Source organism: Pocillopora damicornis, chromosome 2 (assembly GCF_964200805.1).
Source record: "Pocillopora damicornis chromosome 2, jaPocDami1.2, whole genome shotgun sequence".
Taxonomy (NCBI): Eukaryota; Metazoa; Cnidaria; class Anthozoa; order Scleractinia; family Pocilloporidae; genus Pocillopora; species Pocillopora damicornis.
The window spans coordinates 30,054,147-30,068,276 of NC_142671.1; the positions used below are offsets into that span (position 1 = coordinate 30,054,147).

Here is a 14,130-nt window from a genome sequence, read left to right on the forward strand (position 1 = left end):
CATTTGGTAGTCCATGATATGTAAGTTTGTGTCCCATTGTACCTAAATGATAAAAATTTTACAACGAGCCGCTCTTGCCTTCATACCAACCAAAAGTTGGTTTCTTTGTTCTTCAGTGTTGTTGAGAAACTTTCTTTCCTCTTACTTTTTTGAGACTTTTCATTGCTGATATCGCTGTTTTTATTTTTAAGTAACATGCAAAAAGTGGATAAGAAATTTTCCAAAGCAAAATGGCAGAAAAATAGAATTTTTTCTTCGTGGGAACGAAATTAAGTCTTTCCAACGCACATCGCATGTATATGTTGCGTTATTATGGTAAGCTTGTTCGAGTGATTTATGGTGATATAATAAACTCGCTAGGACCAATTAGAATCAGTGTTTCACGATGGGAGCAATTATTTATAGATAAACATACAAGTGAGTGCAGAGAATAATGTCTGAAAAGTTTCAGTTTATCTAAAAATTCATTACCCAGACTTGTGTAAGCTTTACAAATTGCCTTATTTTCATTGTCCAAATTGAAAACTGTATTTATGTATCATTGTATTACATTATCAAAAGTGGCGGCAATAAAATTTCTCACGGAGGAGGGGGTGGCTTGTGAAACTGAAGATGACCCCTGATACAATGTCGAAATACTTAATTTCACATCTACAGTATGTAAAACATTCTTGGGTGAGGGGGGAGGGGGAAAGGGGATAAGCGAAAGCCGGCTGGTCCACATCCTGCACGATGACATCAAAATCTGCGTTGATCCACAAATTCAGAGACGTCTTGGATTATTTCCAAATGTAATATTTCTATTACATAATTTTATCTTGACCATTTGCATCGCGAGTCCCAATTGATTTTTCATAAAATACAAAAACATTCCGTTAAACCTAATCAAGCAATCTCATTTAGCGTATTTCCTCGAATAAGCACCGGAGCGCCATTCTATAATTTTGGCTGAAAGGAGAGGCGCTTATTGGAAAGAGGGCGCTTATTAAGAAATTATTAACCTGTACTGATTTAGTTGTAGTTGAAACTTAAAAAATTACAGATAAAATGCCAAGGAAACAGGTTTTCTTTGTATCTAAGAAAGTGAGGGAGGAGTTGGGGGAGAGCTTATTCCAGGGGGGGGGGGGAGTGCACTTAAAACGCAATAAAACAAGTCTTTCTCCCGGTAGGAGTCATTTGGAGTTTTAAAATTTACCTTACAGCGGACATCTAACTATCTGTTTTTATTATTTCTTGTTGACAGGGACTTATCCCATAATCAGTTACAGGACCTACCCCCAGGAGTTTTCAGCAGCCATTTTCTTCTCAAAAGACTGTAAGTACCGACTAACATAATCTTTATTCATTACGGTAACGTTCACACGAGTGAGGCGAGGGCCCGAAACAGTTTCACACAGAATTCCACTACTTGCAATTGAAAACGTACAATCGGTCGAGAAAAAAATAAAGTCGTGCAACAAAACACCGTCTAATTCTTCATCCCCCCCCCCCCTTCCTCAAAAACCCCAAGACCCGCCATGCTACGACTAGAAACTGGCCTCAAGGCAAAGACCAGACAACCAGGTAAGTGCGAGTTATACAAGACTTTTTGCTACTATATCTTAGGTTTTCAGCAGTTTGTAGCCCCCAGGAGCAGTTGTTATCAGAGCTCAGTTACGACATGAAAATCTTGTAATGGGAAATTCATTTGGTGTCGGGTTCGGGTGCATTAATCATTAAGTGACTCGGTACTTCGTTCAGTTTACAAGACATAATTGTCATTTATGTAATGTAAATAATACGGACCGACCTAGGCTAGAGAAAACCATTTGTTTTAAAGAGTTAAACAAATGCTTGCTAAAAGAGCCTGTATGATTAAGAACTTTACTTACCGCAAGACTCTCCCGGCTATAAACTGAAAAAAAGTTTTGGCGAGTAGATAGTATAGAAAAAAAGAGGTGATGCAAATTAAAGAGAGAGGCTTCACCCAAACAGTTTTATTTGCGTAAAGATAAAGCTAATTTAGAGCGCTTCCAAGCAATCTTTGCAACATGACTATCATGACGATGTTTTCTTTAAAAACAATTAGTGATGTTAAGGAGAGTATTATTCAGTTCCATCGGCGATTAATCCACGTAGATTTACCTCTGTTAAATTAAGTGACAAAGAAAGTCAGTGTCACCATTTTTAAATGTATGTTTTGAAGTTGTGAGAGTCTGTTCGTTTGTTTGCTGCACCGGCCTGCGCAAATCTTGTCCTTCTTCCGCCGAAAAACTGAAGTCAAGTGAGACACTATTCAGACACAAGAGATTTAATGCTGCATTTATTCATGCCATGAAAATCCCTTGGTTTCTGTTGTGCAACTTACGATAGAAATGTCCAAATTTCAACGGACTTGCTAAAAGTGTATTTGTAGTATATCGCAGAACTCAAAACATCGCTTGGCGTTTAAAAACGATCAAACTGTTTTGGCGCTTTCGAATAGTAAGTTAAATCTATTGTAAATGTGAACAAGTACCTTGCTTTCTGAGTTGCTGTTGGTGAAGGATTTTAAAGTTACCAACGGTTTTTAAGCCGCGTGTCAACCTATTTGATAACTCAAAATTTGCAACCACAAATTTGTCATTTGGATCCGCCCTTAGCCTTGCTACTTGAATGATTTCCCTTCTCTGAAAGTTGTTTCACTATTTTATTTTAACTTAGCGACGCAATACATCTGAGAATACAATCAATAAATAAAATTTTGGCACCAAACGTGCAGCTTCGCTATAACTCGACCATCATTCTGGTGATTCATTATCAAACTCACTCCGATCCATATACCAAGAAAGATAATTTTTCGACATGTTTATAAAATCAATTCATCTCAAAACAAGAGGTTGTCACAGATATAACACTTATTGAAATTCTACAAGTTTTACGCACTTGTTACTGTAACTATTCATTTACAAAGCCTAAAAATTTCCACTCTCTTAAAATACCAAACCTGATGTTTCGATCGAGGGTTAGCCCTTCATCATTGGCTCTGACGAAGGGTAATAACGCTCGAAACGTCAGCTTTAAAATTCTTTATGGTGGCTTATTTACGTTATCAACCCAATTGAAATTTCCCTAATTTCCAACGATTTCGTAGAGAGGTATTGTGACAGCTCACCTGTAGATATAGACAATAAAGAGAGGGGTCAAAAGCTTTTCCTGTAACTTTTAAAATGGTGCCTACCTCAACACCAATCTTTTCAATCAGTTCACTGGTTCTATATACATCACCCACGAACAGCTGTGGAAACTGTTGGGAGCCACACACATGTAGAGTCAAGAAAACCTCTCTTGACAGGGTACATACATGTACATTTTGGATGGATTAACACACACACCTTAGAAGCAAATTATTATGAACACGTGTCGGAAACATTGTGCCCTTACCAAAAACAATATGCACCAACAACGTTTACCAGATGAGGGTAAATTTTACCCGAACGGACCAATCACAGCGCTTTGTTTCCATAAGTTTCGCGCCGGATAAAGTTTACCCAACGGGGGTAAACTTTACCACTAGCGATTCGCGAAACAGAGCACTAATGTGGGCTGCAATGGCGCAGAATAATTACATCCTTTCAATTGTAGCTTCCTAGAATCGAATTTCGCGATTAAAAGGTGAAATAACGTCCAAAACCGATCAGCTTTCGAATAGGATGGCGCGCTTTTGGATTCGTTGAGATTCATGTCACGACAGTCATGTTTGTTTTAGCGTTGTATCAAACATTTTTGACATGAAGGTGTTTTATTGAAAGGTTCTAGGTGATAAGTTTGCACACCAGCAAATCAGAGGTGTAATCTAATTCTGCAGCAATCCTAACGTACGTTAGCGACCTCGTTGGCGGCATAACTTACAAGTTCGCGATCGTTCATCGAGCCGCCATGACAATGTGCTCCATTAGTTCCCTTTCCAAAATTAATTTTTCTTTACAAAATGAAAACAGCCGACATTTCGAGTATTAATGTAAGATGTGCAGCGTTTCGCTCGCCAAAAATGTGACACGTATAATCTGTAAACTTCTTGGTGCTACGTCAGTCACGCACTAAAGAAAACTGTCCGAGTCTGTGTTTAAATCATTCCTTCTTTCCAGAGCCGAACAATTCGGTATTTAGTAGAGAAGTGTTGTGTTTCACGCCCTTATCACGTTCAGCGAGGATTTCTATAATGCAATACTTGACAAATTATATGTTACTTGTATTTCAGAGTTCCAAATGACGAGTTTTCATACGTAAACATTTGTTTCATTCATCGAATCTCCAATTTTCAAGCTTTTCGAAGAACTTCAACGCTACATTGAGCCAAATCCTCCCTCCGAGTAAAGCATGTTGTTATTCATCTTGGTTTAGTTTACCCGAAGAAAGTTTACTCGGAGTAAAGTAAACGCGGAGTAAAGTTTACCACGAGTAAAGTTTACCCAAAGTAAAATTTTCCCGAAGTAAAGTTTACTACGAGTAAAGTTTACCCGATACTGAACAATAGCTTTCCCGCGACATCCGATTAAAGGCCATCTGGTTTCCAACTCGAATCTTGCAAAGAACACTGTTACAATTTACTTCTGTTGCAGTCGCAAAACCTTTCGATGTATTCGGGCGGTCCATTTGCTTTCTGAAAATCTTGATTTCCAGATTTGCCAAGCATTGTTTCTTGCGAATTCTTGAGTGCGCTTATCGGACTAATTTGAAATAATCTACGCTCATGTAACAACACTTCTCAAGACGGCCTGTTTAATTCTACTAAAAGGAGGCTTTTCCTTCGTTTTATCGATAAGTTTTCTGGAACAAGTTTGCACACCGGTAAATCAAGCGTGTAATCTAATCGAAGCGCCGAGCCGCCACGACAATGTCCTCCATTACTTCCCTTTCCAAAATCCATGTTCCTCACAATTTAAGAAAACGGTTAAAATTTTGAATTGTAATGTAAGATGTGCGGTGTTTCGCCCGCCGTAAACGTGGCACGCGTAATCTTTAATAATCTTGGTGTCTTGGTGGCACGTAAGTTACGCACCAAATAAAGTTATTCCTTCTCTCCTGAGTTGCTAATAAAGAAGTAGTTGTATTTCAAGTCCTTATCACGTTCAGTTTGGATTTCTTCACAGCAATACATGGTAAATTATTCGCATGGCCAACCAAATGGCGTGATATTATTGAAGGAATACGTTTTTTTTTATCGAATCCCAAAGGACACCCTAGAGAAACTTTTCCCTGAATTAAGTCAACTTTTAATCACTACAAAATCTATAACTTGAGGAAGAGATAAACTTGAAATCATGGATGGTTTGGTAGCAATATTGACAAAGATTCGTTTCGTAACATTTTTTATTATGTTGATTTCTAATTATATTTAAAATATTTTTCCCGACTAAAATTGTGACCTAAATAGAGAAGAGTCTGTTGAGTCCATTCACTAACGTAAGCTCTTTGCTAATGCGGTGCCTGGAAAAGAAGCGAACAAAAGGATTAGAGGACATTGAGCTAAAACGTAAAAATAGTTTCAAACCAACCCTCCTTTAATTAGTAAACATCACAATCATACTCACATCAAAAGTCTATAATTTTTTACATTATTTTCCGGATCTTCAGGGAAGAAGGACCGCAGGTTTTCATCAATCAGAACCACCTTACTGTCTCTTCCGTGCCAGAGCAATGCTTCTTTTTCGGTCAAATACCAGATAAAGAGATTTACTACCTGATAAAGAACAGATTCGATGTTTTAGGGGTGATAGCTAGAGATTATGTTCAAAAGAATAGCAGTTACTGTAATAAACCGGTGACAGAAGAGTGCGTTCTTAAAACAGGAGTGTCTCTTTAATTCGCTATAAAAACGCACCCGTAAAATTGATCATCTGTCTACATGCTTTTGCTACCATTTGATTGTTCTAACATAATTTAACTTTATCTCACAAAACATTGTATATTTTCCGTATATTCTGATACGAGTCGGTGCATTAATGGCATCAATAACGCCCAGCAGTTTGGGACTAAGCCTTACCTGCGAAGGAAAAAGGACAACTTAGCCTCGCAAGATTTACCTCTGCCAGAGTGCGAATCGTAGTTCTCAAAGAAAATCCATTAGGGCGTTCTTGCAATAAAAACAACAAATAAATCTTATTACGAATTTCAACTTGTGTTTTAAAAATGTTTCATCTCCACTCGAGGTCGCTTGCTTCCAAAAGAAAGAACACAAAGGTATTTCTCTGCGAAAATTAATCGATTCACTAGTAAAGGTTCGAAAAAATATTTACGTCCTCGCCAATTCTTTTTCCCTCTCAGAGACAATAGGCATGATAAGTGAATCGGTACTTACCACACGATGGGCCGAACGTACCGGGTAAAGATTCATACTCTCCAATGGCATGACGCTCTACAACTGTTATGATTCTTGATTTTACAAGATGAAATAACATCAAAATTTTCATCAGTGGCTATTTACCTTAGCGTTGTATGTTAAATACCCCATCCCACTTCCTTATTGTGCAGAACGAGTACTGCGGAAGTTTGATTCCCAACAATAGAAAGCGATTCATACAGGCTTTTTAAAAGTTGCGGTATAGAGGTGACATATTTTTTTGCTCGGAAAAGGCTAATTGTTTTAGCTTAGGAGCACAGGATATGGGATAGTTTGATTGACGCTCGTTAGGATGATAAAAAAACCGTGGGAACGGATGAGATTTCGTGGTATATCAACTTAGCGCATAGGTGCTAAAAGCACTGCTCTTTACGTAATCTGTATTCGCACTATAAGTAATCATATTGAGTTCATATCCAGTTATTTCTAAAATTTAACGTTCAACATTTTGTCACGTACATAACAAAGAACAAATATTACGGAATTATGTAGTAACAATCACTTGGAAACGTAAAATCAAGTTGTATCAAGTCGAAAGTTATCATTCCTCACTAAAGTTCCATGGTGGAAATTTAATTTTTGGTAAGCATTACATGATGTCGTCTTATTTTCTTTGTACAAAACAAAAGCTATATTGATGGGTTTGTAATCGCAATATCGAAAATGGCGGAAATAAAATTTCTAACGGAGGAGGAGGTGGCTTGTGAAATTGAAGAGGACCTCTAATACAGTCACAAATTTCTTATCTGCGCAGTTATGTAGAAAAGTCGTGGGTGAGGGCAGTGTGTTAATCCATAAATTCAGAGAATCAGTCTTGAATTATTTGAAAATGTCGGGAGCCCATTTTAATGGGCTCCTGAAAACGTAATATTTGTATCAAAGAACTTTATCTTGACCAGTTGCATCGCGAGTTCCTATTTATTTTCAATGATAAATCCCTTCCGTCAAACCAAATTAACCAATTTTATACAAAGCACTTCCTCGAATAATCGCCCGAGCAAACAAACCTCACCACCCGCCAAACGAGGACTAAAAGCGCTAGCATCATAATCAAACTCAACTTTGTATCGGGGGTGGGTAGGGAAGGCAAAGATCAGGCAACTAGGTAAGTACAAGTTAAACAAGACTTTTTGTAGTTTTTTAGCCCCTAGGAGCAGCCATTATCAGAGCTCAGTTACGATATGAAAATCTTTTCAAAATTGCTCACCTGAGGCTAAACTTTAAAGCAAATTAACGGTGTTGATGAAAACACAGTGCGTGAAAAGATATGCGTCGAAAGCCTTACTAAGTATTCTCACTTCTTCGGCACGCGGTCATATTACAAGTACTGCGGTTTGGATTTGTATAATTGTTGCCCTCCATGCTATAAATATTTTTAGAGATCATTGTGAAGGATTATCATTTTTTTTATTGTAACTTAATACCACAGATCGATAGCTTGGGATGCCTGTGCCCCAAATGAATTTTGATGTTTTTGACAGGAGAAGCTTATCGACGTCTTCGTAGCAATCACACCTTGAACTTTTTTTAAATACGTTGATACTGCATGATCCAAGTATTATGATCTACGCGCAAGTATGAATTCATCAGCTACAAAGCGTCGTGCGCCGGTACGGTTGCCTTATCAGCTCATATGGGGCTTTCGTTGTTCTAGGCTCACACTATTTCACTCTCTGTTAGAAACGGCTAGTTCAATTTGCATCTCATTATTAATTCATTTATTTTCACTAGTCATCACTATTCGTCACTATTCGCGACTATTTGTCATTGCTCATCACTATTCGCGACTATTCGCAGTATTCGGTCGTTATTCGGGTTTTATCACTGGCCAACGACGGCAGATTGGTTTCAATCCCAGCTTTCGTTTCCCGTTCCCGCGTTTCACGTAGGCTTCTTTATATATTCTTTAATCATCGTTATTACAAGCTATAGGTTTTGTATTAAAAAAGAAAAAAGTACACATACAATATATAGGAGTGGTTGTTTTCATGAAGCACGGAAAAATGGATTTGACTTGAAAGACCGGCGATGCCAGCGCGCGACTGACCTATCCCTTCCCTCACTCGTCGATTGAACATAGGTTGGTTGCCTCTGTAATTTGAACACTCATTTATAAAATCATTGAATACCTTACAGTAGAAAAGGATAATTGAATTCTTTTCAATCCCGAAAAAAAGACCCCAAGGGATAAATGTGTTTTAGTGGTGTAGAGTACTACTGCAAAAGAGCGTTGTTTCGTATTCCGACTCAACTTTTTCGCTTCGCTACGCTTTTCAAAGCCACTTCTAATATCTAAAACGTAAGCAACAAATATAATACCAAGCAAGAAACCATTTGTGTAAAACAATGTTTGATATTGTCTTTCGAAGACAACTTTCTTATATTGTGAGTCTCAAAGGGAATTTATGGAACACCCCTGTAATTTGTGCGGTGGCGCAAAAGCGAAGAGCGAAAAAATAGCTTTTCACAGGTCTCACTTCTTTTTGTTTTTAAGGAACAAACCTGGAATTTAATTCAGTCATTGCTGTCATGCTAATGTTTAATTTGATGGTATTAATGATTGTAATCTCTCAAGAAATTGTGTAAAAAACCCTTGCTGGAATATATGGTAAACCAGGAACTTTTGTAACGTTGACCTTTTTGAGATCTAGTTAACTTCAAATTAACACCAAAAAATGAGAACAATATCAACTAACTATTTTTCTTTTGTTAAATTTCTTGATATCTACTTTAACTTGTGTTAAAGTTTTGAGACGCTAGAGGTAATCAAGAAGGCACAATTGTGAGTTGAAAGTCGGGTTGTAAAAAACGGGGATTTTGCGAATCCTGATTCTATTCACTGACATGAAAAGTCATACGGAAACACGTCAGATTTTTCTGAGCTGCAGTATCTCAAATGTATAGTATAGTGGTGGCCGAGAGATGGCGTCGTAATGGTAACCCAATAGCTACCATGAGATAACTGATAAAATGGGCTGAAGGGCTTTCAACAAAGTGCTTACCACCACTTAGGGCACTTTTGCACCGTTTTTGCTAAGCCACCTTCAGCTTATCAGCATTTAATTAACTTAGCTACGCATTTCATGTGAGAACGCAATTAATTAGTACAATTTTGGCTCCAAACGTAAAGCATTGCAAATTCGACCATCGTTCAGGTTGTCGTTATTAAACTCACTCCGACCCATATACAAAGAAAGATAAATTTTTTTCAACATGTTTATTCGATTAATCCATCTCAAAAAAAGGTTTGTCACAAATATGATGACACTTATGGAATTCTACTAAATTTACCCACCATTCATTTGGAATGCTCTATCACTTAGCTTTCTGAAAAAGCAATTTTGTTTCCAAACCTTATTTTCACTGGTTTGCTGGGGAGGTATAAGAAATCCCACCTCTCACAATATTGTGGTCCCCTGGCAGACAATAAAGAGAGGGGTCAAAAGCTTTTCCTGTAGCTTTTAAAATGGCGTCTACCTCAACACCAATCTTTTCAATCAGCTCACTGATTCCTTCTACATCACAAAGGATAGCTGTGGAAACTGTTGGGAGCCAAGAGAACCTCACTTGACAGGGTACATACATGTACATTTTGAATGGATTAGCACACACAATTCATAACTGCTTATCAAAGCAAATAATTGTGATACTGTACTTTCTTTTCTGTTAATGTTCATCATAACTGAACCCCCTAGTTAATCCATTCACTAACTACTAATGATATACACTGTTAAATAACCTCCTTGCCACCCTTTTCATTAATTAATTTTAGTGGTACATCAGTATTCCTGCTGGAAATTCCCATATGTTGCATTTTCATTTCTTGTGAGCTTCTGTGAACAGTTTGAAATTGTATGAAGAAGTCACATATCAATCACTCAGGGAGTAAATGAGTTAACAAAAGGAAAAAAAAGGCATGATCAATGATTTCTGTTAATAAGATTAAGAATTTTTCCAATTGATTTGGCTGTCACACCCTGGCACCTTGAGGAAAGCATAATTTATAAAACACTTCTTGAGAACAGCACAAACAATTCTATCACAAAGCTGATATTAAAAATGAAAGCTTGTTAACAGTTATGCATGATAAAAGGAATCATGGCTACCAAGACTGCTGCTGGCCAATGTCATTGATTAACTCTTTATTAATCATTCATTTTCCATAGCTATTCATAGAACAGAATATTAAGAAAATAACAGTTTCATAATAACAGTTTCAGCCACACATAAATTAAACTCATGTTGAATTCAGAATGATGTTCACGAGGATGCTTCAGTTTCTAGAAGCAAAAAGCCATAATGATTTATAAAGGATAGTTAAGTATCACCACATACATATTTAAGGGAATAGAATTCTGTTTTGTCAAATCCTTTCTGTGTTTTGGAAAGGTTAAGGTATGCATACATGCACCAGTAGCTTTTGAGGCAAGTTGATGATTTGAGACTGATGCTAAATAAGAAGTGAACATATATAGATACCCTAGGTATATAGTATTCTACATTTTTTAGTCTAAATCAACCATTGACATTATATCACCTTGCACTGTTAATAACATCAATATCATCACATTATTCTTTGAGGAAAAAACCCTATTGGATGATCAAGAGAAACATATGTAGGTTTGATTGTAATCTCTTGTTCAACACAAATGCATACAGCATACAAAATGATAAGGGAAATTAAAACATAGCACTTTAAGTTCTCAAACTACTAGACTCAAAATATTTCTGGTTTTTTAACAAAGAGAAGGAAACGATTTATGTCATTCAAATGACACAAAAAAAACAAAAACAACTCATAGATTGGTGCAAAATTTGAATAAGTTTCTATTTCAATTTGCCTGGGGAGGATATGTCTTTCACACAATTACTTTTTATTTAGAATAATATCAAGGTACAAAATATAAGCCTTCACATCATTTCCAATGACTAAAGACAGCCACTGTGTTTTTTTTATTTCAACAAGTAACTGCATTTGCCACCTTCTTATTTCAAGTTGAATTACAAAGAAGCCACTAAGCTAATATGCATGAAAGTTAAATATCAGTTGTGAACAATATTTTTACCCCAGCCTTGGATTGCTTATCAATAAATCACAAACTGTAAACTGTACTCCATTTTATAAAATTACTTCAAGACAGGAATATTTAAGAACATTCCCTGTCAGAAAAGAAAATTAAAGGAATACAGTCATTTTCACAAAACAAAAAGCTTTCTGCCATTTAGTTATATTATTATGTAATTTTAAAAATGTCCTCTGAATCATGTATAATTGGATTTATTTTAGAGTTACAGGACAGAAAAACAGTGGTTGGCATTTTGAGTTGAATTTCTCCAAAAACTGTAAAGAAAATTCAGGCAAAAAACTGCAAATTGTAACGATAAGTAGTGTTAACTGTTTGGTTTACTGTTTGGATGAAAGGGAATTGACACAAAAGCTAGCTTAGAGACAAGATGCACCCAAGGCACTCAGCTATATACACACAATTCAATAAAATGGAACTTGTGTCTTACTCAGTCATAAAATAAGCTAGTTTATTTACATGTACCTTGGCTAAAGTTACATGTAGCTCTCAGACACACCAGGGCCAAAAGTCAATGAAAACTTTGAAATTGAATGGTTTTAAAAGATTGATTACTGTCATTTTGATGATGTTAACAACAATTGATTTCTAGGTGCGGAAGAAACCAACATTTTCTTACCAGACAATAAGATTGGAAGAATGCATACACAACATCCTAGATGAAATTAAAAAAATTCCCCCTGGTTGGACCAAAATTGGGTTTTGACTTTTGATGTTATCATGGTAACAAAAGTATTTCAGAAAAGAAAAGTTCAACAAGTCAAAACTACACTCCCTAGCTGCACAATATGTTGAGTGAGAAATATTATTGACATCCTCACAAGGCTCTTTTTTAGTGACATTCTTGGTCAGCGTTTGGTAGATTTCCATAATGGTATCAAGTGTCACAAGCATCCTAAATGCTCTAAACTGAACTTAAAAGAGCCTTTGAATTTAATCAGAATTCATCTTTGTGTACATACCTAATGAAATGACAACCACCCAGCACCACAGCCATTTGGCACATTAAATCTCCATACTTGAGTAGGAGCCTTTAGCTTCGTAATACCCCAAAAATATTGATGAATCTGGAACCATTTTACACACTGCTCCTCACTCAAACTCTCTTTATTCATAGTAAACTAGCCACAGGTTTTGCAAATAGCTGTCAGGTGGAGTTCGTTGCCATTCCCAGTCGAGATAACAAGTCCAAATAGGCATCGATTGTCGCGATTTGATTCCAATAACTGTGCTCTTCGATACTTTAAGGGAGTTATCTATCAAGCTGGCACTGTTAGCGATGGAATCACTTCGTCCACATCATCACATCATCTTAGTCCTACACCGACAAACGTAGTGTGTTCTCTGGTGGCGTTGCTCGCCCTTTTAGCTTCTTTTTTCGTTAATAATTTCAAGCCTTTTTCGCTTCCATGAAACACCTTCCTGCAAATTTGAGTGCTTCCCTTGTAACTTCAGCAGAGACCATTCCGCTTTGAAAGAAAATTAATACCCGCGAATGGTAACATTAGCATCCTGGCCTCAAAAGACGAGATTTTAGAATCTGGACTGAACTCTGGGATGCGCGGGACCACAGTACATTGGAACAAACAAATGCGTTTTTTGATTGCATTAGAGAATTTAGGTTAAAACAAACTACGTTTTTCAAATGTAGATAGATAACGGGAGCTTTAGTCCTAGAAAATTTATTTTTTGACCAAAAATGTTTAAGAGTAAATGTCATTAAAAATCACAGATTATCGAAAAAGTCGCGGACACGGTCAAAAATCGATTGGTTCATTTTTTGCCTGTGGGTAGTCTTATCTAGTAAACAAAAGGAAATGGGGTTAGATTTTTAAATATACACTTTAACGGGAATAATTTGCTTTAACATTTCCGGGGTTAAATAGCTCAAATTTCACCAAGCGCGATCCTGAAATTATGCACTTTTCGAGCACTTGTCATGCTAACAAAAATGTAACGGAAGAACTTTTCTAGTTATAGAAATATTGAGTTGGACTTGCATTATCGAGGCAAAGTGACAGTTTTTGTCTCATGTTATTCTTGACGGAGCTACGTCCCTATTAAGAGATGACATCTTCGGCCTTTTGAAATTAAGGCAAAGGTGGCCTAGAATAGCTTGGCAAAAATACATATGGTAGTGTCTCAAAGTTTACAATAACACTACCAAGAAGCCTTGAAAGATAGTTCGTTACGATTTGGGTTTTATTTCTTTGGGACCTTTGACTATCAAAAGATGACCACCAGCCGAATTTCGGTTAAATTACTATGACGCCATAATGAGATGCATAATAACAAAATTAAACGCGTTGGACACAAATAACAGTTTTGGTCAGTTATGTCTTCACTGGCCGTTAAAATGACTAGAAATATATTAAAATGTCTATAACTACACTTATATACGGAGACAGGAGAAACAATTTTCGACTTTGCTACCCTGAGAATCACGCCATAATTTCTGCATAATTCATCACACAACAGGTTAAACCTGGTTGAATTGCACTCAACAGGTTGAATGTGGCTCAAAGCCGTTAGTTTACGTTTACTTCTCATCCGGTGAACATGGACTCGAGCATTTGCATCCCCTCTGCGCCTTCTACACTCGCCAGTTTCGAATATACTGAAAATCGTCCAACACAAAGGTAAGAAGGTTTCACAAGCAGTGGTGGGCTCATGTGACTGAAATCC

General features: G+C 36.9%; 1 long non-coding RNA gene across 2 annotated transcripts in view; it reads right to left on the reverse strand.

Moving 5' to 3' along the window:
- LOC149050780 (uncharacterized) overlaps positions 1 to 14,130 on the reverse strand; it is a 59,706-nt gene that overhangs the window by 25,876 nt on the left and 19,700 nt on the right. The gene's annotated exons all lie outside the window — the stretch shown is intronic.